The sequence below is a fragment of the Emys orbicularis genome, chromosome 3 (genome assembly GCF_028017835.1).
Source record: "Emys orbicularis isolate rEmyOrb1 chromosome 3, rEmyOrb1.hap1, whole genome shotgun sequence".
Taxonomy (NCBI): domain Eukaryota; kingdom Metazoa; phylum Chordata; order Testudines; family Emydidae; genus Emys; species Emys orbicularis.
The window spans coordinates 215,003,509-215,029,991 of record NC_088685.1 but is presented as its reverse complement, the minus strand read 5'-3'; positions in this window follow the sequence as shown (position 1 = coordinate 215,029,991).

Sequence of the window (26,483 nt, the reverse complement as noted above, 5' to 3'; positions counted from 1 at the left end):
ACATATTTGGTGATATTACTACTTCAAGCCAGGGGGTGTGGCAGCCCCCTCACCCCCCTAGTTCCATCAGCACTGACTAAAACCAGGAAGATTATGTAAAAATATTGTTAAAAAGTGGATTGGCAGTTTAATTTTTAGAAATGTTTAGTTTTCTGGAAGGGCCTTTTGTCTGTTAGACAGCATGTGAGCGAGCCCGTCAGGCCGGGGCCCTGCCATCTCCCTGCCACCGGCCGGCTCTACTCTCTCTGGCTGGGATAGCGAGTCTTGCCAACGATATTGGATGTTGCTCTGAGTCTCAGAGAGCTTGGCCCAGGGATTGTCCCTGCCCACGGTGCTCCAGAAACAGCCCCACTGCAAAGGCCTGTGCATACGCAGGCTATCGAAGCCACCATCTCAGCAGAGGAAAGCGTTTTTCAGACAGCACAGCCAAGCTGAAATTTGGTCTATGCCTGCTGGTTAGTAGCGCAGCCAAGTGGATGAGAGTTTCTTCTGTTATGAGCAAATCATAGAGCAAATCATAGAATATCAGGGTTGGAAGGGACCTCAGGAGGTCATCTAGTCCAACCCCCTGCTCAAAGCAGGACCAATCCCCAGACAGATTTTTTCCCCAGATCCCTAAATAGCCCCCTCAAGGATTGAACTCAAAACCTTGGATTTAGCAGGCCAATGCTCAAACCACTGAGCTATCCCTCCCCCCTATGGGCAGGTTTTATCTTGGCTATGCAGGAACTGACCTCCTAGAACAGCTGCTGGGCTCCTGGTTAGTTTTAAATAATTCCCCAGTTTTAACCAGGAACATCGCTGTAACCTTAACTAAACTGTCACAAGGGAAACTTTGTCATGGGGACCCCTCAGAAACCCACAAGCTCCCCCATTTTGTGAGTGGCTGCTCCACCCTTTCTTAGACAGCAGTGGAAGGCCAGGAATCAGGATTTCTGGGGTCTGTCACTGGCTCTGAGAAGGGAGCGTTCTCTGCTGGCTAAAGCAGTGGCTAGCCACAGGCTAGGCATGCACGTGGATTTGCTACACTTATTTCAAAAGGTAGCACGGCTGAGTGGATGAGATGGTTTGCCATGCTACGGAGTTGGGAGTCTGTTCCCAGCTTGACTTGAAGCAACCTCTCAGTTATTTTATCTGTAAAATGGGGCTGCGGGGTGTGGATGGCTGATTGTCCTTAAGCAGCCTTGGTCAGTACTAAGGGTTATAAAATACACAGATGCATTAACCACCCTCAATGGAAAAGGAAACTTAAACTCTCAGTCTCCTGCTGCTCAGCCCTATGCACGTTCCCTTAGGCTACGGGATACTTTATGGGGGAAAGTCTTGGTCTCTGTCCATGAATCAAAAAATAGTTTTGATTTGGAGTCTGATCTTGGGGCCAGACACTAGATCTCAACATGGGCATTCTAGGGATGTCAGTTTTGTGTGGAGCTTCTTCCCCATTTTTAATCAGGGCCTGTATGAAAAGAGTGTTTTAAGAACATTTATAATTTTAAAACAGTTCATTTTGGGGGGCCCAAATTCAGGACACCCTTGAACAAATTACCCCAAATTTTTGCCTGAGCCCTGACCGAGCTTGCCAACTTTCAAGTTTAAAGCAGCTTAAAAATTGGACTTTAAAGAGAAACCTGTTCAACCTACTTGTAGAACACCAAGAAATCCCTAGTCCAATGAGCAAACCTGTCAATTTTACACAGCTGTACAGTTTCAATCAAGCAGTTAAGAGAAGAGGCATGATAGCACTTGGATGCTTTAATATAATGTGAAAGTTGGAAAGGACATGCCTGCAAAATTCTGAAAGTAATACAGCATGAACTTCCAATGAATAAATAGCCACAGTGGGTGGAGATGAATCTCAGTTATGGTCAGGACTGTGCCTGGGTGAAAACATGCCTTTCTTACTCAACAGATTTGCTCCGTGTACGTATTCTGAGTCATCGTTGCTTACTCTTTGGGTCAATAGTAAGTTTTTAATACTCTTCACTGCTGTGAGCCCCCCAGAACCAACAGAGCTCTGGGAGAATTAGCTGCGTTCTTGTTTGAGCAAAACTCTAGAAAGAACGGTTGACCAACTTCTAGTTGCAGAATCTGTAGCATTGCGGCATGTACGCGACCCAGCCGAATCCTCAGATCCCAGGCTGAATTTGTGGCATTGACTGTACAGAGTACAAGCAAACGTTAGGCCAGGTCACTCCGCCCACTCGAGTAGTACAAAGGGACCAGATTCTGGCCACAAATGACAGCTCGAGAATTCCAGGCGGAGAGGAAATGCCCTGCTGGCCTAGAGCTGGCTCCTGTGCCAGCCGCCCCCACCAACCTCGACAGAGGTTGTGTGTCAGTGTAGCAGAGCGGCACTCGGCCCTATTGATCCTCCACTGGTTTAGGTTCCCTTCATAACCCAGGGCAAGAGGCACAAGTTAAAGCAGCCCACGCAAAGTGGTTCCCCAAGATCTGGCGAGCTATAACTCGCTTCCTGACACTATCATCCCTCCCCTGCACTGAATGGAGCTTGGACATAGGGGAGAATCCAGCCCTTCCTGTTTCCACAGGGTTTAACGCTTAAAGCCACAGCTATCTCAAACCTGGTGGCAAGGGGCTGACTCAGTCTCTGTAAGCGGTAATAAAGTACGGACTACAATATCTGTTAGTATACACTGAATTCTATTTTATGCAGTCAATATTGTAAAGGTGACAACGTTGGTTCACAATGATGTCAAGCTAAGTTCTGTTGCCAAGACATCTCCTCAGATTGTCCACTACCTCACTTTAGATAAGGATTATAGTCTTCCACATGGAACGCTTGGGGCAAATGCTTTAAAGGCCATGCCACAAACAAACCAAATCAATGTGGGTTTTTACATTGAGTTGCAAACAGTTGCAAGTCATCCAGTTTTCATATCTCCTGGGCAATCTGACAACGCTGAGACAGCTCCAGCCTGAAACTGCTTAGAAGAGACTCATATTGCATGATCTCAGCATAAATATCAAAGTTGAAACCTAATGGCATCCTCCCAGTGGAATCCTAAATTAATATATACACACACACACGGCCAGGAATAAAATCCAGCGCTATAGCTACAGAAATGGTCTTGGTACAAGAGGCAAAATCACTCATACAAACTGCTTTCATTAGTAAAACAAACACAGGGGCTAATTCTGCCCTGCGACTTGCATAGTCATCTACACCTGGGCGAAGGGCAGTGTGAAACACTCGCCATCAGTGAGTAAATTCAAACGAAACGGTAAGCATGATGTAAGGCAGAGGTAGTCAATAGGTGGACCGCAGGCCAAATCCGGAGAGCCGGATGCTTTTGAATGGACCCCAAAATCTTTTTATTTACTTATTATCATTATTATTTTCTCTGGAATCTGGCTATACCTTGACCAAGAAATTTGGACCTTGACCAAAAATAATTGACTACCCCGATGTCAGGGGTGAGAGATTTTCAAGGTCCTGTTTAATAAGACGATTCTAGTTGTCATGCCAGAAGTCAATGAGAAGCCTGAGCCATGTTCAAAGAAGGGATGAGGATATAGCCAATGAGCGAGTGTCTGCTATGCTTTAGTTGACTGGATTGAGTGGTAGCTAGCAACCCGGCCTGAGAGCCAGAGCTAGAGAAGAGTGTGACTTGTCCTTTTTGAAACGATTCTCTCCCTGACGAGCTTGCCATCTGGACTGAGCTGCAGATGGATCAACACTTGCCTACCCGTAGCTGTACGCGTGTGGCACACGGGTGTCGGAGCCTGTCCTTTGGGGGGAATCCCTGACCCGTTGCTTTATAGAAAAGAAGAGAGAGCAAGCTGCTTGCGACAGCGATCGCTCACCTTCTCAGTGACACGCCCAGCGCTCAGGGACTCTCACTCCCTCAGCCATCATTGTCAGCCGCCCGGTGCCCATCTGCACAACGGCACGCCGGGCTGCTTGAATGACACCAGCACGTGCGTTGCCAGCTGGGCTGCCAAACAGGGCTTGGTTTCGATCTCTAAACAGTTAATCTGAGGAGGGAGAAAAAAGGAGGAGGAGGCGGCGGCGCCCGTCAGGTCACCCGATTGAACGTGTGAGCACCAGCGTGCAGGCCCCAGCTGAAGTGTGCTGGGCTGGTAACAGGTGGCGTTGCTGGGGCTGATGTGCTGAGCACAGCTGAAGAGCACTCAAGCATTTTGAAGGTAAGCAAATTAAAGGCCTGCTCCCAAAAGGTACTGAGCATCCTTCAGCTTCTGCTGCAGTCAATGCGGGCTTCTCTGCGGGAGGCTGACTGTGCAGAGGGTAGCGCACTGTACTTTCCCATCCCTCCTCGCGGTCGCTAAATCTCCTGAGCGTTGAGGGCACCCAACATCCTCTAGAATCAGGCCCAGACCCTCTTAATTGCACGACAAATGTCAGGAGGCGCATTGGTGCCAGCAACGGCAGAGCTTTGACAACAGTGGAGTTCCTCACCCACAAGCTGGAGGTGGATTTGACTCCAGACTTTATACACCCTGGGCTCTCCTTCACGACTTCGCAAACGAGAACCATCACCCTGCTGAGACGCCTACAAAACACAGAGTAACTTTTGCCGGTGACTTCAGTGGGTCCAGGATTTCACCCTGGTGCCCTTCAGGATAATAAATAATCTGCAAGAGTATGTGTGTCAGCGTGGCTATAATGCACGGCTCATTTCAAGTCAATTTCACATTGACATACATCCAGTAGGCCTGATTCTCCAGTTACACCAGGGTAAATTCATTAACTTCTCTGGAGTAACTCATGATCCAATCCCAGTCTGAACTGGAGGAGAAACAGGCCCACTGACTTCCACAGAACTAATCTCAGTCTGCACCAGTATGACCCACAATGTATCAGAGCCTACGTCAGATGGTTGGTTGTCTTTGTCTGTAGTGTCCCATTAATGGCTGCACCAAACTGACACCTTACCTTGCTATCTCGATCTGTCGTTGAGTCATGCTTGTATAGCGACCCCTTGACAGGCCTGCTGTAATTCTAACCACTGGAACTGCTGACTGAACATGGCTGTGGCAGCTGTGTAATCTCTTCTCACCCCCTATTTATTACTAAAGCTTACCTGGTTTTAGTAGATCTGTATGACAAAAATCAGACTAAATCAGCAAGGATTAAAGCTTGAACTCTGGCCTGAGTTTTGTTCAGATATTGCTAAACGGAAACCTTTACTTTAAGGTACTGAAATAAAGCCCTTAACTGTAAATCATGCTCTGTTATGAGAAATCCTAATCATATTTTGTGGTTGTCCCCAAACATGCCCACAGGGCTATCTGGTGAAGACTACCAATTTTTCAGTTTCAAAACCTGACACCCTTACTCACTTTACTGTTTCAACTTCTCTCAGTTCTTTAAATTAATTTTCACTTTAAATTCTCATGAACAAGCAGTTCCTGTTTTCTGAATCACTGATATCAACACTATTTGCTAAAATAACTATGTTATAGCAGTGAAGTACAAAGCCCATGTGGAAATCACTTGATATGCCAATGTTTTAATTCTTTCAGTGCAGCTGTGTGCGACTCCCAGCTGTGCTGGGATTTCTGTTTGTCCATAGCAGGTGGTGGAGAGGGAAGGGGACAGGGTGGACTCGGAAGAATAGAACATGAAGGTCAACATTTCAAAACAATGGTTCAATACGGTGTGTCCAAAGTAATGCACATGTACCCCCTGTGTCCAAGCAAAACACATTTGCACGTGCAAGTGAGCACTTGCATAATGAAATCAGGAAGTTGTACACAGACAAGTAGCTAGGTGAACAGTTGCTCAATTTATGCACCCAACCATGGCTTTTCATGGTGCAATGCATATATTCCTATTTGTGCCAGTCTATCCATTACCCCATTATTGAAAATTTGATCCTTAATTTTTCAATGCAACTACAGACATTTATCTTTCTTACTCATAAAATATTATATGTACTGTGCACATATTTTGTGGGTGGGGTTTTCAAAAGTGCTCAGCATTAGCCTCACTCTGCTTCCACTGAAGTCAATGGTAAAACTTCTCATAATAATAATTTATATACTGATGTAAAGGACTGTGTCTGGTACTATTTTATATTAATAGTAGACCAGTGCTTATCACACGATGGGCCACTGTCCCAGAGGACTGACAATCTAACTGTACAAGGGAAGGCAGACAGGACAGCACAAGACATGGGGTAACATTTTCAAAATCACCTAAGTGACAGAGGAGCCTAAGTCCTATTTTCAAAAATGACTTAGGTTATGAAATTCCTAAGTCACTTCTGAAAATGGGACTTAGACATTTGGAAATTTTAGTCATAATTCTTAACTAGAATCACAAAAGGCTGTTTTACCTTAACTGGTAACAGTTACAATCCAAACTGAACCCAAGAGCAAATCTGATTTTTGAACAAATCTGTTTTCCCCAAAACTAGAAGACTGCTTTTGTTCTAGATACATGATTAATATGTTATGTCAGTACAATGCAACCACTTGCACAGGGTTAGAGTGGGTTTTGTGGTTCCCTTAAACCCACTGCGATTAACCAGCCAAAAACATTTTTCCTTTTCCTCTGCCATGTAAATACAGGACATACAATACTTTAATAGTATTATAGAGCACATTTCACATTTTATTGCTCCCCATCTGCAGCAAACACATGGCAGAGTGGTAGACTCAGGACCACAAATTTTAAACAAAAATTTTTGCAAAAAGGGATTAAATCAGCCAAATATTTTCTGGAGTGGTAGAGGTGTGAGTGAATGACACATCCTTCCCAAGGAAAGATCTATTCTGCCTTCCGTTATATCATTACTAAACGCAGCTCCTGATGAATTGCAGTAGTAAATATGAGACCATGCTTATGTTCATTCATTCATTCATTCATGTGCATCTATGTATAAACCTGATTATCCTCCCCTTCATATCCCCCATCATTGTCTTTATTCTTCTCCTTAGGAAGGCCTGGACATGGCTTCCTTCAGAGCCCATCGGTGCCAATGCTTTAACTAGCTAGACAGGGGGGTATTTCTGAGTGATGCAAGGCACTCCTGCTTGGGAGAAGCAAGATGCCACGGGCACCGTGGTAAGCCCATCACTCCCCTGTTCGAATATATTTTGCCACCACAACTCAAACCCGACGGTACCCGGCTGGGAGTTAGTGACAACGTATGTCGATAACAACAGCATATTCCAGAGAGGCATCGAGACAGTAACTGCAACACCGCGCCGCCATCCCAGTTTGATGCCAGCGCTCGGTCTCTTTCTATGACAGGAGCCATGAACCGTGTGGGAACAGCTCATTGAGCCCTGGGGGGACGATGTGCCACAGCCGGCTCTGCAATGATTCTAGTGCCTGAGGAGGACTGGAAGGGTTGCCCAGTCAGCCCTGAAAGCACCAAAGATGGCCATGATGGGGGCCACTGTGGGGCTTGTTCAGGATCGGGAACAAAAGAGCGGCCGGGATCTGCAGAGGTCACCTCTGAGGCCGTTCCCGTGGATCCTTGCTTGGATGGCACGGTAGTGGAAATATAGGGGACGGGGGGAGAAACAGAAAGAAGGCCTTTGCCCCAAGCACTTCCCCCCAAAGGCCATGCAAGGACTGCAGGGAGGGTGGCAACTATACAGCAGAGACAACAGCAGAAAACACTTCCCCCCCTGAGAACTTCTGACATAGATACACTACCCTCTAGGCCAACACAGCCCGAACACACACTTTATATTGTAAAAAAAAACAACAACAAAGGGTGGAGGGAGAGTCGTCCTGCTGTCAGGGGAGTGCCTTTTGCCCTCCTTATGAAAATCTGCCCAAATGCAGCCAAGGTATGCATCTTTGGGGTGGAAAATCTCAATTTGCACATGATCAGTAGAGCCTTGTTAGAGTTTGGCAGCTAAATTCTCTGATGATTCCATTCACACTGAGCATGCTCACAACTCCTACATGACACCCAGACTGCACATGAGCCATCCCCACAGGAGGACTGAGCATGCTGCAGCCCAGAGATGTAGGGGCCAGCAGAACTTTCCCTAAAATTGCTCCTCCTGGCAATCAGGGACAGCTGTGGCACCCTAACTGAGAGCAGAGTCTGGCTCCTGGGCTCCCACTGCCCCCATGCTGGCAGCACAGAGAAGGAAGCTACCTGATTTGAATGTAGAAGGATGAGGAATGGTGGGAAGAAAGGGACTGGGGGGAAGATGGGGCTGGAGGAGCCAGTGAGCGGAGGGGAGAAACAGGAGCCAGGGAATGGGTGTGTAGTGGGGCAGCTGCCCCACTCCTGAAGAACAGGGGTTAAAAGCAGCCCTGGAGAGGGCTGTGGCTGTGAAAGGTTGGGCTGATTGGGGAAGCAGCCACAGCTGGGGCCACACCCCAATCAGGCCACAGCTGGCCCTATAAAAGGGCTGTGAGGCAGGTGCTGAGGCAGTCTCTCTCTAGCTGTAGAGAGAAGGACCTGGCTGCCTGGGAGCAGAGCAGGGCACCTAGAGTGGAGCAGGGCTGGGGGAAGGCCAGAGGAGCTCCAGTCTGAAACCCCCCCCAGGCTGCAGGCCTTGCTAAAGGCCAGGAAAGGTACTGGGGCTACAGAAGTGTAGCCTGGGAATAGGCAGAGGCAGCTGGTCCAACCCCCCCTTGCCGATGATGAGTGGTTTACAGACTGCCATCTGCCCCAGTGAGCAGGGGCTAGATAGTAGCCACTGAGGCAAGGTGGGGACAGAGGGTTGGGGGTTCCCCCAGGTGGGGAGACCCAAATTGTGGGTCACTGCAGAGGGCAGAACCCTGACGTAGAGGAGCATGGGGGTCTGGGAGGGACACCGGGGCCAGTGGCAGGTGAGACACCGGCCTGCAGAGGGCACTCCAGGCTGGAAGAGCTAATTCCCAGGATGACCAGCAGGAGGTGCTGTGCCAGTGAGTCTTGCATCGCTACAGGGTGGGAGGCAAGAACCAAGATGAGAGGGATGGACAAGAGCAGAGGGATGGGGGTAAGGGAGGGCAGTGACAGGCTAGGGGCACAGGAGTCTACAAGCACTACACCACACTGCCCTCCAGAATCCAGAATGGAACTCAAGAATCTCACCATTCCTCTGCCATCAGCAAATGTCTGCAAAACCCACTGGCAAAGGGTGTGTCTCATTCTACTCTAGTTACTGGTCCACACGGAGGATAACAGCCTACTACTGCTACCCACTATGCTATTAGTTCAAGTGGCAGAGGTCTATGTGGTAGTTCTAATGGTCTGGACCCTACTGACGTCCCAAGTTGGGAGTCAATATGTTTCCACACAAACTAATTTCCGGGTTTTTTTTCTAATTGGGGAGATTACATCCCAAAAATATGTGAACAGAACATTAAAGTTGCAAAGTCAATTTAAAAATTAGGAAATTCCAGAATTAACTCAGTGCCTTCGTGTCTGTGTATTAAGATACAGTCTTTAATGACATGATCGCATACTGTTTCTTTGCACAGGACCCCTGCCTCATTCAGTGCACAGGAAGGATCTGCTCTGGGGACAAATCAGGGGTGTGAAGTGAAGGAGACTGTTGTCTGTAGGATCCCTGCCTTATTTGTTGCACAAGTTGGATGGTGGGTCACGAACAAGGCAGGAGATGGCTTGAAAAGAAAGGATGGTCTAGAGTTAAGGAAGATGAATGCTGCCTTGGAGAACTGGATTCTATGCCTACCTCTGCCCTGTGTGAGGCTGGGCAAATCACTGCAACCAAACTTTGCACAGTGGGTCATTCACTGAAGTTCCCTATTTTCTGGGTTCCCCATAAGAAACAGTTCGGCTCTGAATTGCCAAAGTGCTGAGCACTCAATTGCAATTAAAATTAATGGGAGTTGTGCATTGAACATAGAATTATAGGACTGGAAGGGACCTCGAGAGGTCGTCTAGTCCAGTCCCCTGCACTAGTGGCAGGACTAAGTATTATCTAGACCAATGGTGGACAACCTGCGGCCCGCCACCTCCCGCAGCTCCCATTGGCTGGGAATGGTGAACCGTGGCCAGTGGGAGCTGCGGGGGGGCCGTGCTTGCAGATGGTCAATGTCCGCAAAGTGTCTTACAGCCTGCAATCAGCTTAACCTGAGAGGCCGCATGCGGCCCGCGGGCCGCAGATTGCCCACCACTGATCTAGACCATCCCTGACAGGTGTTTGTCCAACCTGCTCTTAAAAATCTCCAATGATGGAGATTCCACAACCTCCCTGGGCAATTTATTCCAGGGCTTAACCACCCTGACAGTTAGGAGGTTTTTCCTAATGTCCAACCTAAACCTCCCTTGCTGAAATTTAAGCCCATTGCTTCTTGTCCTATCCTCTGAGGTTAAGAAAAACAATTTTTCTTCTTCCTCCTTGTAACAATCTTTTACATACTTGAAAACTGTTATCATGTCCCCCCTCAGTCTTCTCTTTTCCAGACCAAACAAACCCAATTTTTTCAATCTTCCCTTATAGGTCATGTTTTCTAGACCTTTAATCATTTTTGTCACTCTTCTCTGGAATCTCTCCAGTTTGTCCACATCCTTCCTGAAATGTGGCACCTAGAACTGGACACAATACTCTAGTTGAGGCCTAATCAGAGCAGAAGAATTACTTCTCCTGTCTTGCTTACAACACTCTTGCTAATACATCCCAGAATGATGTTCGCTTTTTTTGCAACAACGTTACACTGTTGGCTCATATTTAGCTTGTGGTCCACTATGATTCCTTCCTAGGCAGTCATTTCCAATATAATATAATAAAATGCTCTGGAAATTCAAGGCCAAGGGGTCTCAGCTTGGACACCCAAAGTTAATGGATACTTAATATTTTGGCCTTAATCTCCCTGTACGTCAGTTCCCCAGCTTTAAACGGGATAATGATACCACTTCAGGAAAATTGATTGTTTGTGAAACACTCAAACACTAGGGTAAGAGCTCCAGAGAAACACCCAGAGGAAAAGCATAATTCTGTGCGGAGTGCAGGGTTTGGATGGTGTGTGGTAAATAAGGCCACACACTTAATGAGGAGGAAAAAGAAATACTGACTAGGGATGTAAATATCATTTAAAAATGTCAGGTTTCAGAGTAGCAGCCGTGTTAGTCTGTATCCGCAAAAAGAACAGGAGTACTTGTGGCACCTTAGAGACTAACAAATTTATTAGAGCATAAGCTTTCGTGGGCTACAGCCCACTTCTTCGGATGCATATTGAGTGGAACATATATTGAGGAGATATATATACACACATACAGAGAGCATGACTCCAACGAGAGACTGCTGAGCTGGAATTGATATGCAAATTAGATACAATCAACTCAGGATTGAATAAGCACTGGGAATGGCTGAGCCATTACAAACATTGAATCTATCTTCCCTTGTAAGTATTCTCACACTTCTTATCAAACTGTCTGTACTGAGCTATCTTGATTATCACTTCAAAAGTTTTTTTCTCTTACTTAATTGGCCTCTCAGAGTTGGTAAGACAACTCCCACCTGTTCATGCTCTCTGTATGTGTGTATATATATCTCCTCAATATATGTTCCACTCAATATGCATCCGAAGAAGTGGGCTGTAGCCCACGAAAGCTTATGCTCTAATAAATTTGTTAGTCTCTAAGGTGCCACAAGTACTCCTGTTCTTTTTATTTAAAAATGTAACTGTTTAAACAATTAAAATTATATCATTTAATCGGTTAACCGATTAAAGGGAGAGGGGCTGGGGTCGCTCTGGCTGGCCAGCCCGGGGCTGGGGGTTAATGGTTAGGGTGGGCTAACTGGTAAGGCTAATGTTAACCGGTTAACTGTTTAATATTTTATATCATGCATCCGAAGAAGTGGGTATTCACCCACGAAAGCTCATGCTCCAATACGTCTGTTAGTCTATAAGGTGCCACAGGACTCTTTGCTGCATTTAATATTTTACATCCCTAATACTAACTATCTCCCTGTTCATAAAATGAGGCAAGGCATGTGGTAAAAGAGGGTATGTGACCCTGTAATTAAAGACTAGAGCAGCGCTACTCAAACTGATGGTCTGTGGACCGGTGCCGGGCCGTGAGCCATCAGCTGCCGGTCCGCGGCAAGTTTTCAGGAATGTAAGTACCAGAAGGGTCGTGCTTGGCCAAAAAAAAAAAAAAAAAGCCCAGTGTGGGCTGAGCGGGGCCGGCGGCCGGTCTGGGGTTCCGTCCGCCAGCTCCTGCCAGCCGGGGTCCCAGCCGCCGGCTCCACTCAGCCTCCTGCCGGCCTGGGTGAATGGAACGCCAGGCCAGCAGGAGGCTGAGCGGGGCTGGCAGCCGGGACCCCGACTGGCAAGGGGCCGGCAGCTGGAACCTGCCAGCCGGGGTCCCAGCCACCGGCCCCGCTAAGCCCGCTCAGCCCACTGCCAGCCGGGGTCCCAGCCCCGCTCAGCCCGCTGCCGGTCTGGGGTTCCGTCCGCCAGCTCCTGCCAGCCAGGGTCCCAGCCACCGGCCCCGCTAAGCCCGCTCAGCCCACTGCCAGCCGGGGTCCCAGCCGCCGGCCCCGCTCAGCCCGCTGCCGGTCTGGGGTTCCATTCACTCAGCCGGCAGCGGGCTGAGCGAGGCCGGCAGCTGGGACCCGGCTGGCAGGAGCTGGCGGACGGAACCCCAGACTGGCAGGGTTCCAGCTGCCACCTCCTGCCAGTCAGGGTCCCGGCCACCGGTCCCGCTCAGCCCGCTGCCAGCTCCGCTCAGCCCGCTACCGGCTGAGTGAACAGAACCCCAGGCCGGCAGTGGGCTCAGCAGCGGCCGGGGCCCGCAGCCTGCCATTAAAAAAAAATCGGCTCGCGTGCCACCTTATGGTACCGGTCCCTGGCACATTGGGGAAAAAATTGCCGGTCCGCCACATCAGATAGTTTGAGAAGCACTGGACTAGATCATCATCCACACTCACAAAGGGGGGCAAATTAAGGTTGCACAAGCAGCCTTAATTCTGGCATTTCCTAACTCTGCGTACTTGACTGTGCACCCCTAGTAACGTTCTTTTCACATTGTCTTTTGGGGATGTAACGGCTAGTCTGAGGTTGCTCGTTAGCGATACCATATAGAGTAGTATCAGCTATGTTGTGTTGCGATTCAGTGTCTGGAAGAAGAGGAGGACACTGAAGTTTATGGGCATGAAGATCTTTCATTGCATATACACCAGTGTAGTAGGATTTGTTCTAGTCATAATGGGCCTGATTCAACCACCTAATTCACACTGAGTAGTACTTACATAAGGCGTCCCATTGACAACAAATGCTTGGCAGAATCAGGCCCCTTATTTGTATCCCTATTGGTAACAATAGAGCGGAGCAAGAAAAGCACTGCTGTGATTGCAAGGTATGGAGTCAATACCACACAAACGTTTTCATCTCCAGTACTTACTCTGGGCAAAGCTTTGTCGTTGTTTTCCATTGCTCTTACATGCTCATTAGACACAGAACAGCCTGTGGCACAAACATGTGCCCTGGACACAGAGCGTGCCCTGAGTTCATGACAAAATTACCCTTTGTGCAGGGCCTATTTGTGAAAAGCAAAACTGAAAACTGCCCTATTTGTGCATCAATGGGCTTGCACTCCCAGCTTTGCTGAGTGAGTGAACCTTCTAGGCTTGCTGCTGAGTTTCCAAATCTCAGTGTCGAAAGCATGACTAGGGGGAAAAAAAGTTCTTCAAAAGCAGAGCGGTGTGTTCGTGTCACCGACAGCTCTGTGGTGGCAAGTGGTAACCGGGAGCGCTGCCGGGGATGAGCCACTGCGGAACAGACTTCATCACCATGGCTTTGAACTGTTCTCAAAGGCCCGGAGAGCCCCGCCCTGCACTCCCAGCCACGCTCAAACCCATTGACCCAGCCAGCTCTTCGGGTAAGGAGGCTTTGATGCAATTTCCGTCAGAGACTGTCAGTGCTGCCCTGGAGATGGCTGCTGAGTCACCCGTCACCAGCGTGGAATAGAAGGTGCTCCGTAGGCTTGCTGCCCTGGAATTAGGGTGCGAGTTTCAGCTTCTCCCGGGGAAACATGCAGCACTCACGCTGGACTCTGGGGTAGGCCCCACTGAGACCTGGCTTATGCCACTTCTCCATTCCCCCGAACCCCTACGCCTGCTTATTGGCTTCATTGCATTGACCACAATAGGGAATCGCTCTTCAAAGAGAGTCAGGTGACATTTTTGTAGCGAAAAAGGAGAGAAACCAAGTACACAAAGCGGCGGAGATGCTACCTATCAGCCCAGCCATGTAAGTGTGCTTAGCTGAGGTCATTCCACACCACTGCACCTCGGCTGTCTTCGCTCCAATACTTGTGCGTCAGACCTCGAAGTGGCCACGAATCTCAGGCGAGACAAATGGCAGGATCCAAGTGACAAGGGGCTGGAGAATGCGATGTTCCCCCCACCAAAAAAACTGAGTTCCCCATTTGTTAATGAGATGATCCCCCCTTCACATACAGCTGCAATAAACCTCTCTCTAAAAATGATCAGACACCTCCACAAGCATCTACTCCACCGCTCTGGTACCCTTCTCAGTGCTACAGCCGGGCAGCAAGGTCACTCCCAGCTCTGAGGTAGCACTTCCATGGAGGAAAGGCTACCCACCCTTGTATGACCCACCTATGCAACGACCAGAATTGCGGCCTCCTGCCGGGGGAATACCGGGGATACCCCAGGAGAAACTTGCTGAAAAGGAGGGGAGGTGTAGGGCAAAGCCATGGCTCTGGCCCCTACATGGCATGCACAGTGGTAATATACTGAACCCTTTAAAGGGGTTGTAAAAGGGTTGCCGCCTCCAGAGCACCTCCTGGTAGCACAGGGTGGCCCTGCAGCATCCCTGCCTCGGTTTCCCCTCACTAGGTTTTTCTGTCTCTCCCAGAGATTCATGTGGCTCAGCCCTCCAGTGGGGTCACTCTCCAAGTTCAACCCCCTTTCGGGGCACTCAACGTTCCAAACAAACACTGCCTTGGACAGTCGTCCCAAATGAACACAAAGGGTCTTCCAGCCCTCTCTGGGCTCACTCGATGCAGAGCACTGGCTCGGCAGGGGAAGTCTCCCTTCTTCTAGGGCCAGACTACAGCTCCCCCCTTTTTCCCTGGACTGGGAAACGTCAGCCACCACTGCCTCAGCTCCCCACGCCTCTTGAGGAACAACGGCCCCAGCACTGCCTCCCTGGAGCCCAGACCTTCTCCCGGCCCACCACAGGCGCTGGCTCCACTCCGGTAACGCTTTCCCGCAGGGCCCCCTCCTGGGTTTCCTCCCAGTGCAGGTGTGGCAGGGTGGGGGCTAATTGAACAGGGCTGGCTAGCCCTGGGCCTAGGGTTGCCAGGCTTCTGGTTTTCGACCGGTATGCCCAGTCAAAAAGGGACCCTGGCAGCTCCGGTCAGCACCGCTGACTGGGCCGTTAAAAGTCCGGTCAACAGTGCAGCAGGGCTAAGGCAGGCTCCCTGCCTGCCGTGGCTCCGCACAGCTCCCGGAAGCAGTGGCATGTGCCCCTCCGGCTCCTATGCTTAGGGGCAGCCAGGGGGCTCTGCACGCTGCCCTCACCCCAAGCACCAGCTCTGCAGCACCCAATGGCCAGGAACCATGGCCAATGGGAGCTGCAGGGGCAGCACCTGCAGACGGGACAGCACGCAGTGCCACCTGGCTGCGCCTCCCATGCTCCAAACCCCTCAGCCCCAGCCAAGAGCCCCCTCCTGCACCCCAAACCCCTCAGCCCCAGCCCCAGCCCTAACGCAGAGTCTGCACCCCCAGCCGGAGCTCTCACCCCCCCACACACCCTGCCCCAGCCCAGAGCCCCCTCCCACACTCTGAACCCCTCAACCCCAGCCCGAAGCCCCCTCCTGCACCCCAAATCCCTCATCCCTGGCCTGCACCCCCAGACGGAGCCCTCACATCCCCCCACCCCAACACCCTGCCCCAGCTCAGAGCCTCCTCCCGCATCCTGAATCCCTCATTTCTGGCCCCAGCCCAGAGCCTGTACCCCCTCCCACACCCCAACCCCCTGCCTCAGCCTGGAACCCCCTCTAATACTCTGAACCCCTCGCCTCCACCCCCAGGCCTAGGGTGACCAGGCGTCCAGTTTTCAACCGGTTGAAAAGGGACCCTGGCGACTCCCGGTCAGTGGTGCTGTGGGGCTAAGGCAGGCTCCCTGCCTGTCCTGGCACCGCGCTGTGCCCTGGAAGTGGCCAGCAGGTCCAGTTCCTAGGCGGGGGTGCCACAGGGCTCCATGCGCTGCTCCCGCCCCGAGCACCGGCTCCATGGCCAATGGGAGCTAGGGGGCGGTGTCTGTGAGCAAGAGCAACGTGCAGAGCCTCCTGGCCCCCCCGCCTAGGAGCCGGACCTGCTGCTGGCCACTTCTGGGGGGCAGCGTGGTGCCAGGACAGGCAGGGAGCCTGCCTTAGCCCCGCAGCACCACTGACCAGGAGCCCGCACCCGCTCCCACACCCCAACCCCCTGCCTCAACCTGCAGCCACCTCCTGCAGTCCAAATCCCTCGGCCCCACCCCCCAGCCTGGAGCCCCCTCCTGCACCCCTCACCTCCGGCCCCACCCCCAGCTTGAGCCCTCACACCCCAACTCCCTGCCCCAGCCTGGAGCCCCCTCTTGCTCCCTGAACCTCTCATTTCTGCCCCCACCCCAGAGCCCACACCCCTAGTTAGAGCCCTCATCCCCTCCTGTACCCAAACCCCATGCCCCAGCCCCAGCCCAGTGAAAGTGAGGGAGAGTGGAGGAGAGCAAGCCACCGAGGGAGGAGGAATGTAGTGAGTGGGGGGCGAGTTCTTGGGGAAGGGGTGGGGCGGGGTCTCAGGGAAGGGGCGTGGCTAGGGTGTTCGGTTTTGTGCGATTAGAAAGTTGGCAACCCTAAAAGCACCAGAAGGATAAACCTTTCAGAACCACCTAGGAGACACTTTTTTCAATGGAATCTCTTCAAAGCAAATCTGCAAAGACTCTGTGGCTGAGGTCAAACACAAGTTACTGGGCTCAAAGCAGGCATCATGCTGGGTGATATTCTATGGCAAGGGATCAGACTAGATAATCACAATGGCCCCCTTGAAATTACACTAAATGGACTAAAAACGAGGTAACTGATACGTCACAAAAATAAGTGTGAACGTGGATCTTGGTCCGATGCAGGGGTTCCCAGCAGGGCACCCAGAGGGATAATTTCTTAGCCCAGTCAGACTGGATGTGTTTCTGCAAGACATACTAAGTTCTGTGCTCCATGCAGGAGTCACTGGGTGAAATTTTCTGGCCTATGCTAAGCCGGACAGCAGACTAGACCATAATGGTCCCCTTCTGGCCGTGAAATCTATGATCCTAAGCATAGCAAGGAATTGTAGTTGCAAGATATTCTGACTCACGAGCCGAGACATGCACATGATGAGAGCTATTTTCATTCGGTTGTATCAAATGAATCGCCTGCAACCAGAGGGCAGGCTGCAAAGATTGTAGCAGTGTACCTCAAAAAAACAACAACCACCCCAGTCGTTTTACTAACTGCAGCTGAAGTAGGTAAAGACTTCTACAAGCAAACGAGACTGTGATACTGTTTGCTGAAGGCAGGTTTAACCTCCCTTTTCAACAACAAGCCATTTTTAAGGAGAGTGCTGACTCATTTTAATCCATGTAGCCCACGCACTCAAGTTACTGTACCCAAGAGATAGGGCAGCACTCTTCCTCCGGTTATGCCATAATTCGGGGGAGGGGGGTTCTCTCTCTCTCTCTCTCTCTCTTTTTTTTTTTTAAACAAAAAAAACAAAACCAAGTTACCAAAAATGCTAGTCATGTGACCTGTGATACAGTAAATGAAACTGGGTCTACAGTAAGTAGACAGGCTTGAAAAACAACATTTCCAGCAGAAGATGAGCACCAGCATTTTGCTTAGCATCAAACTCAGTCAATTAACAACATGGGAAATAGAAATGCAGCCTTCAGTCATCTATAAAGGTATAATCACATTGCTCACTCGCTCGCTCTCACGTAGCCGCTCTACACCTTTATATTTGATAGTACAACACACTCAGATTACTGGCTTGTGGCTCTGCATTTGGATAAAATGACAAAGAATGTATGTAGCACAGAGCGTGAGCCAAAGCCAATGGGAGACCTTCCGTTGATTTCAGTGGACTTTGGATCAGGTCTCCATTGAAACACAGTTATATATTAAATGTACATATCTTGCATTTCTGTCCATTCTTGAATGAAAATCTTGCACTAACAGCAGGCAGCCCAACAACAGAAGTTACCCTCCCTGTATGTAGAATGAAACAGCTAACTTCAGCCCCCTCCTCCCCTTGGCTTGTGCAATAACCCACATCAAACTGAGCTCAACTTTTGAACTTAATGGCTTCTTGATCAGTTTTCTCTACCATCTAACACGGCCAAGTGCTCGGTCTACAACAAGCAGCTACAAGCTGTAATGAATCCAGTGCATTCATTATTAGGAAAACTCACAAATCAAAAGTACATCTGCCAATGGTATATGGATGAAAAAAAAAAAACATACCAAACCAAACAATTCCATCCTGCTAACAGTTCAGTGCACTGAATACATCAGTTCTGTGTCCCAGGGCAAAGTTAACCCCACATTAGATTCTAATACATACTGCAAAATTATCACCAATACAAAAAGGACAGAAACATACTCACCAGGAGCTGTTTTCCCCCTCACTTTCCTACGAGGAAGGTGCCTATGAAGACACATATCTAGAGTCTAAATATTTTTTCATTTGATTTAAAAATCAAGAAGTTCTAGCTACACAGACATAATATCGCTTATTTCCCTCCATTAAGCAATGATGTCCAAAATGTTTAAGAGGGAAAAAAAAACCCTCAATCTTCATTCTCATTGGAACAAAATTACTCACGCTGACTCACCAACCACTACTTCCTCTAGCTTCATTCTCTTCATACTTCTGAGTATGACTGGTCAATTTCTCAGGGTCTCTATCGCAACTTCTGCTCTTCCAGGAAGAATAGCCTTTAATGACACCATGGGTGGGAAATGTTTTGTATATTCTTTGAACAGATCCTGCTGCCTCTTCTGTTTCTACAAAAGGCCAGGGAATCACCTCCAGAGGAAACAGCAATGAATGATAAAGTAAACACCAGAAACAGAGAATGAGAGTTTGTGAGTGAATTTAATTTCTTCTCCAGCTATTCATGTACTGTATAATACAGTGACACTCGGATCTCAGTGGTTCAGGAGCCAAATGAGCGATCAACATTACCCAAAAGAGCCACAGCCGTGCGAGTTCATTGTTTCATTTACTGTTTTTATATCTACATACCTATTATTCTCACAGCAAAAAGACTGACCAAGTATTATTTTATCCACTACAATTGGTTAATAACATAGTAAAAGCCTCCTGATTGGTTAATAACTTAGATGGGTTAATAATTAAATCACACAGTGTTTTAATATCATGTGCTGCAAAGAGCCGCAGGAGACGCATTAAAGAGCCACTTGAGGCTCACGAGCCTCAGTCTGAGTATCACTGGCATAATATGTTCGCTTATTAAACTGGTGAAGTGAACGTTGGCTTGATAAAATGTACTCACTGTAACTGGAGTCAGTGAGTCCTTGTCTGGCTACAGAAAGAAAGAGGCCAAATCTCTTTAAGGCGCTACACTTAAAGGGATCGGGGGTGGGGGCAATAGGGGAACTCACTTGTACAGAGCCAGGAGAGGAAAAAGAAGTGGAAGGACCAGGTATGGGGAAACATTGACCCAACGTGTGCAGGGAGAGCGGGTATTTAGACACCCTGCACCTTGATAGGAACTCACTCTCTCTACCTCGGGCCAGCAGCAATGGGATGAGAGTAGGACCGGGTTTCTGCGATTGGCTGAACTTTGCACTCATCACCTTCTTCCTTTGGAGCTAGGGAAGAATTTGTCCTGCAGCATTCACACTGGCCAGGCAGGGTGGGTTGGCCACGGACCCGGTAGGGATAGGTACTGAGGTTAGGTCCAAATCTCGCAGTTGTCCCATGCAGGGCCTCGCTACAGAAGGGATACCGTTCATTGGATAAACAGGAGTTGGAAGAAGGTTTTGGGGAAGCATCCCATAAAGAAGTTGGGGAAAGAGGAGTGGATGGGGCTCCTAACATTGGGTAGAGCCAGGAGACAACCTCCCCCCCTCTTGCCCCTCATCTGAGGCAGGGGGGAAGCAGGGTACCAGCAATGGGCTACTAGAACCAGGATTAAGGAAATGAGGACCTGCACGGTATGATTTATTGCTGGGTATTCTCAGATAAGTGAAGTAAATACAGTTTTGACCTAATTAAACCACACCCATTGGGTCTGGCCTTTCTTTCTGTGTGGCCAGGGCAATTAAAACCTGACCAGGAGTGGTGCTGGCTGCTCCCCAGGTGCATACTGTATGTAACTGTAATTTGCTGCTATGAGCAGCTTGGTGGCTATGCCTTCTAATGAACACGTTGCGGGCTGATTCACCACCACATCACTCTAGTTTTACAGTGGGGTAAACCTTTATGCTTCGGGGCATAACCAACCTCAAATTAACAGGGCTAGGAACTTCCCTCTTAACAGGTTATTCCATAGCCATCTACTACTGGCTGTTTTGCACTTTCCCCTGATGCAGCCGATGCCAGTCAATGTCAAAGACAGGATACAGACCCGATGGACCCCGCTGGCAAGTCCGATGTTTCCAAGAAAGCCAGATCAGTCCCTCTGTAGTTAACATGCATCCTGCTTTATGTGCATTTTTAACGTTTTAAAACCTAGCCAATTGTAAGGTGTATTAAGATCCATTTCTCCTAGACGCTATCTCAATTAAAAACTGTACAGTTTCTGTTTAAAGTATATTAATTATAAAATAACAGCGAAAAAGATGCAGTAAGCACTGACTCTGGAAATAATTAGACATTAGATAGAAATAAAGCAAAAGTACATAATGTTTCCCTAGAGATGAAAATGATCATGAGTCACATTAGATTTGAGGTAGTGTCTATGCTAGCCCATATCTTAGTTCAGTAGAATTGTTTTGACTACAGCATGGTCTGTACGCATTCAGGAAATTACTGGAGAAAAGAAAACAAAGGAATATCACACTGAAAAGAATGATTAGCAAATTCAACATTTTGCCACAGAATGAAAGCAACCAGGCAAATCTGAAGACAGCCCCATCAGGATTCTTACCTTAAATAAGGGATAAGCTACAGCATGTTGAATCTGACATAGAGAAAAGTTCAATAATCACAGATTATGGCACTTGCTATATATAAACTATGATGCAAACTGGTTTAGTAATGAGCAATTTTCACTCCAGTTGTGTAGACCTAGGGCGTGTCTACACCGTGTGGGAATTATAGAGTGTGCACCCCATTAGAATGCTAACTGCACTTTGCCAACCCTGCTGGTGCAAACTAGGGGTACCTAGTTCTCGTCGATGTAGTCCCAAGACTATTAGTAACACAAGCTAGGTACCTTTTAGTTCATCCCAGCAGGATCTACAAGGGGCAGTTAGTGCACACCCTGTTAAAGCACTCTACAATTCACAGCCCTATAGTCTGGAAATAGCACTGTGTAGACAAGCTCCTACAGGGTACCATCAAATTAGAAGAGGACCTAGAAAATGGGTAGAACATGGGATTCATTTGAACAAAACAGTCAAGAAAACACAAGCTATTTCTATGAGTGAGTTTAGGCTGATTCATTGTTTCTCATCTTTAGGGTGTGAGTCAATGACCAATTTCATTAACTAAAACTTGCACTTTGGTTCTTTAAACTTAATGCAGCCAAGTGTGTCTGGGTATGAGGTACTGGGACACTGCACTAATGGAAACCTGGAGTCACATTTAGTTGATTCCGGATGGAGCTGGGTAGATAACAATTGTTTTCAGTTCACTGGCAATTCAAAAAATCATTTCAGGTCAAACCAGAAACAAAATTTTCAGCAAATCAAAAAGTCAAAAAAATTCTCTTCAGGTCAAACAAAATGTTTTGTTTCAGCAAAACTGAAATATTTTGTTTTGATTTCAACCATTTTTCAACATTTTTGATTGTTTAATAAAATTAAAGGATATTTTGAAATGAAAAGTCAAAAGAACCAAAAAAATTGAAATGTTTTGTTTAGAAAATGTCAAAATGAAACACTGATTTTTTTCTGAAATTTTATTTAGGTTTGTTTTAACCAAAACAATTTGACAAAATGACACAGGTTCACAAAATGTTTTGGTGCCACCAAATCTGCATTTTTCACCAAAAAAGTTTCACTTTAAAATTTTTGCCCAGCTTCAATTCAGATATAGTCTTCATTTGTGAAGGCTTAGTATCTTCTGAGATTGTGTGTGTGTTTGTTTTTAATATTCCAAGTCCTTTTCCCCACACTGGATAATTTAAAGGAACTCATAGGTCCCCCCAAAACTTTTTTTGTACCGTTAATGGACATTACATGTGCCAGCAATTTCTGAAGGCCTTTGGAGGAGTAGCCTGTGAGTTTTGAGTCTATTAATACAAAAGAAAACAGACATTTGATCTGGGCTTTTCATATAGGCTGAGTGGCTAAGGAATCCTGGAGGAAGCCAGGGAAGACATAGGCACATACCTCACTTTACGCATCTGGGTAGCTCTATTTAAGTCATCAGGGCTGTTGTAATAATGTCCCCTAATTCTGAGCTCATCTGTGAAAGGTGAGTGAAAGTTCATGAAGGGATAGCTCAGTGGTTTGAGCATTGGCCTGCTAAAGCCAGGGTTGTGAGTTCAATCCTTGAGGGGGCCATTTAGGGATTTGGGGATTTAGTTGGGGATTGGTCCTGCTTTGAGCAGGGGGTTGGACTAGATGACCTCCTGAGGTCCCTTCCAACCCTGATATTCTATGAAGTGTCAATACCCCACAACAAGTGGGGATGAGGAAAGGTTCAGACTAAAGACCAAAAGACTGAATTAGTCCAAACAAAAAGGCCTACTGATATTATTCAAAGAGTGTGCTAAGATCATGCCTGGTAAACAAGAACAGTGTGAGACCGGAAATCCATGCATCAAAACTGGTGTGTTGGAAATTAAGCCTAATTTGTGGACAAAAAAAATGAGGGGATGGGCTCTTCCACCCACCACTCCCCCTTTCAGATCCTCATAAAGAGACTTTGGGGAGGAGGGAAGGGCAACCATGACACTGGCTGATTGAAAGACCATCTCCTGGTCACCCCAGATCTTCTACATCTTAATCCTGAGAGATAGCTTGACCAGGCCAACCCAGAAAGAGGGACCCAGATGATCACACCACCCGGAATGTGAGCATTTGTCTGTGTGCTCCCCCCAACACCATGTGTTCTTGTGCTTCCCTATCTTATTTCTTCTCTTATTCCTTCTGTCTGAGGAGCATGTGCCTTTGCCGGCCAGGACTCTGTATTTTGCAACACTGCTGTAAGCCAGTGACCAGAGAGAGGCAGCTAAATGCAATGCCCTAGACAGCACAACGCTGGCACGAGTTTGCCGAGTCTCAGAGTGGCTGATCAGACCGTGAGCTGTGCCAGTGATTTTCCAGCAGTGAACTTGCCAGCAAAAATCAGCATAGTAATTACCATCTTTAATACCCTCCAAGAAACTGTTAAATGGGGTGGAGGGTTCCTTCTATAAACTCTCTCCAGCCAAAGGGAGACAGAGAATAAGGGATGTTGTTAAAACGAAAGCCATACTTAATACTTCACATTTCAAAGGCTTCAACTGTTTTTCCTTCTTTTTCTGTATCTTTAATAGAAGGTTAGAGGATGTTTAATGGGGTGCTTGCCCTGGGACCAGGCAGGCTGAGATCTCTGTATGCCAAACCTTGTTTAAAACTGTTGAATGTTGGACTGTGGCTGGGTTACGTTCATACCTTTAACTCTTCGGGCGCATATATTCTACCCACATGAATACAACCAATATGTTAGTAAGCACGCGAAGCATCGTGGCAGAGAAAATACCTTGAGGATGGAAAGCAGAGCTCATCTTGGGACACAGGAAAAGTCTTTCCGCCTTGTTCACCATTACGCTCATGCGCTCCAGCAGTGCAAGACATCTCTAACAGAGAGGTGCTTGTCTTTGCCATTTTCTTTGAAGTGACACCTGCAAACAGGTTTAATAAAAATACAACCTCGTTAGCACTATGCGATGACTATCTCAGCCAACCAGGTAAAGAAGGGCATGCCACGTATTAAGAACTTAGACCCCAATCCTGCAGGGATCCCTGCATCAACTGCCCCATGGATGCCCACCTACACAGAGCTCTTAAAGCATGCATTATTTTTTTCCATGCGGACTTGACATTTTCACAAGTAACTAGCAATTTTGGCTTCCTCATTTTAGGTGTACCAGCTCTCTGAAAATTAGAACCTTTGAGGCAATCAAGATCTCTAGTCACTTTGGAAAATGAAGGTCACAGTGTTCAGAGAAATAATGTCGGCTCCCATTCCATGGGAGATGCCACCAAATTGGTGGCCTGTATCTTTTACAGGATTGCATTCTTTAAAATTCTTATTGTATGCCCTATGGAATGTAAGGCAAGAATACGAGAGGTGTGTATGGATCTGAGCCCAGGACTGTTAGCTAGAAATTCCTGAATTCTAACCCCACCTCTTACATCGACTCCTCTCTGCCTCTGTTTCCCCTTCTGTAATGAAAGGATGATGATACTTTGTGTGTTTCTACACGGTGTGTTGAAGAGGGGAAGTGCCACACGCATACTAAGTATTAACAATATCAAAACCTTATGCAACCCACACAGTATTGCAAAATAAAATAAAAAAGACTTTCCTGCTCCTGCTGGGCCGGCTCCCACATAAAGCAAGGTTCTTGATGGGTATAATATCACCAGCAACATGTATTCTAAGGCATCTCCCGTGCTGCCCGGTCAGATAGACCTTTAAAAAAACTGCAGCCACCACATTGTCTTCCTTCAAATCCCTTCTTAAAACTCACCTTGGCTAGGATGCCTACCAAAAACTCAGCCATGTTTAGGTGGCTGGCGTGTTATGACTGCTACTCGCCATGCCAAGAGCATCTCATTGTTACGTTGTTGTCCCCCATCTGTTTGCCATATCCCGCCCTATTGTCATCTTAGACTTAGCTTGTAACTCTTTGGGGTCCCGACTAGCTCTGTTCTGTGACTGTCCAGCGCCTAGCTTCTAAACACTGCCAGAGTGTAACTAAATAATAATCACAGAGCGCCGGATGTCTAGCTGCTCTGGACACGGCAGCTCTTTAAGAAAATTATTTTCAGCACACATTGTGCTGAATTCCCTTCTTGCGTGGCTATTTTGGCCAGTCAGTCTCTAGTTCTAAATTATCCGAACATCAGTTAAGCAAGTTTGCAAGTGATCTTGAATGACCCGGTTGGTGTGAACTCTTGCACACATGGCTTTGCAACCTCAGTGCTAGATTGTTGTGTTTATTTGTTTCGCTTTATAAACGACAAACAAATGCCCATGCCATGCGCTAGGTACTTTGACAGAATTTCATTTTCACAATAACCTGCCCTAGTAGGCTGCTCCTCCCACTCAGCAATAAATCCACAAAAAGACATGCGTGGAGATTACCCTGGAAGAGAACCCCCATCATAACAACCAACATCTCTGGGATAAAATCTCCTACCAAGAGGCCTGAGAAAAGACAGCCCTTGCCGCTGATACTTGCAATGCACTTAGCTTGGGCTATGTTAGAAACGCATAGGGCCCAGATCTACACAGGAACTTGGGTGCCTAAAGCACTAGAATTTTAGGAGTCTAAGTCCCAGTTTTAGGCACCACTGCAATCCACAACCCCCCCCCCCCCTTTCGGCTGCCGTCTAACCCAGTAGGTGCCTAAACTCACTTGGTGCCTAAATTTTCCACTGTAAAAGTTCCCTCCAAGCTTAAACTTCTGCCTCTGAGCGTGGGCATTGCTACATCCCTCTAGGCGTCTGGACACCTATCTCCTGCCTAAGACCCTGAGTGATCCACAAACCAGGCAATGATAGGCGTGTTCTGATCTGGTAGGCGGGCTCAGAGATGGGGGCAGAGAGAAAGAGAGAATGACTCTGTAGCCTGGTGGGGGAGGGCAGCCATGTGGGAGATGGAAGACCCCAGGGCCAGTCGCCTTGTGCTAATGTCTCTAATTATTTATCCAAAGTGGAATGGCTTCAACAGGAGACAGACAGGTCACTCCCTTCTTGCTACAGAGCACACAGGCATCTGGAGCCTGCTTTCTCCAAACTACATGGTGCAGCCTAAGATTATTAACCTGGATTATGTTGCGAGGCAAGATGACAAGGTAGCCACACAGTCTTTTTACACCTCTGTATTAGGAGTTTTGTATTTATTCGGTAATTAACGTAGGGTGCCCAGTCAAAGAGAGGGATGGATGCAATTCAGAAATCAGTCCATTGAAAAAAGCAGAGAAGTTTTCATGTTGGGATCGAGTTCTGGGACCTGGTGGGAGGGGAAATGACTGAAGTAGGGGCCCAGTTGTGAATGGAAACGTCTAGATGGTAGGAGGGTTTTGCAAGGCATGAAGGAGCTATTTTTTATTGAAGCAACTTGTTTTATTTTTTTAATGATGCTTTGCATTATCCATCTGTGGATCATAAAAT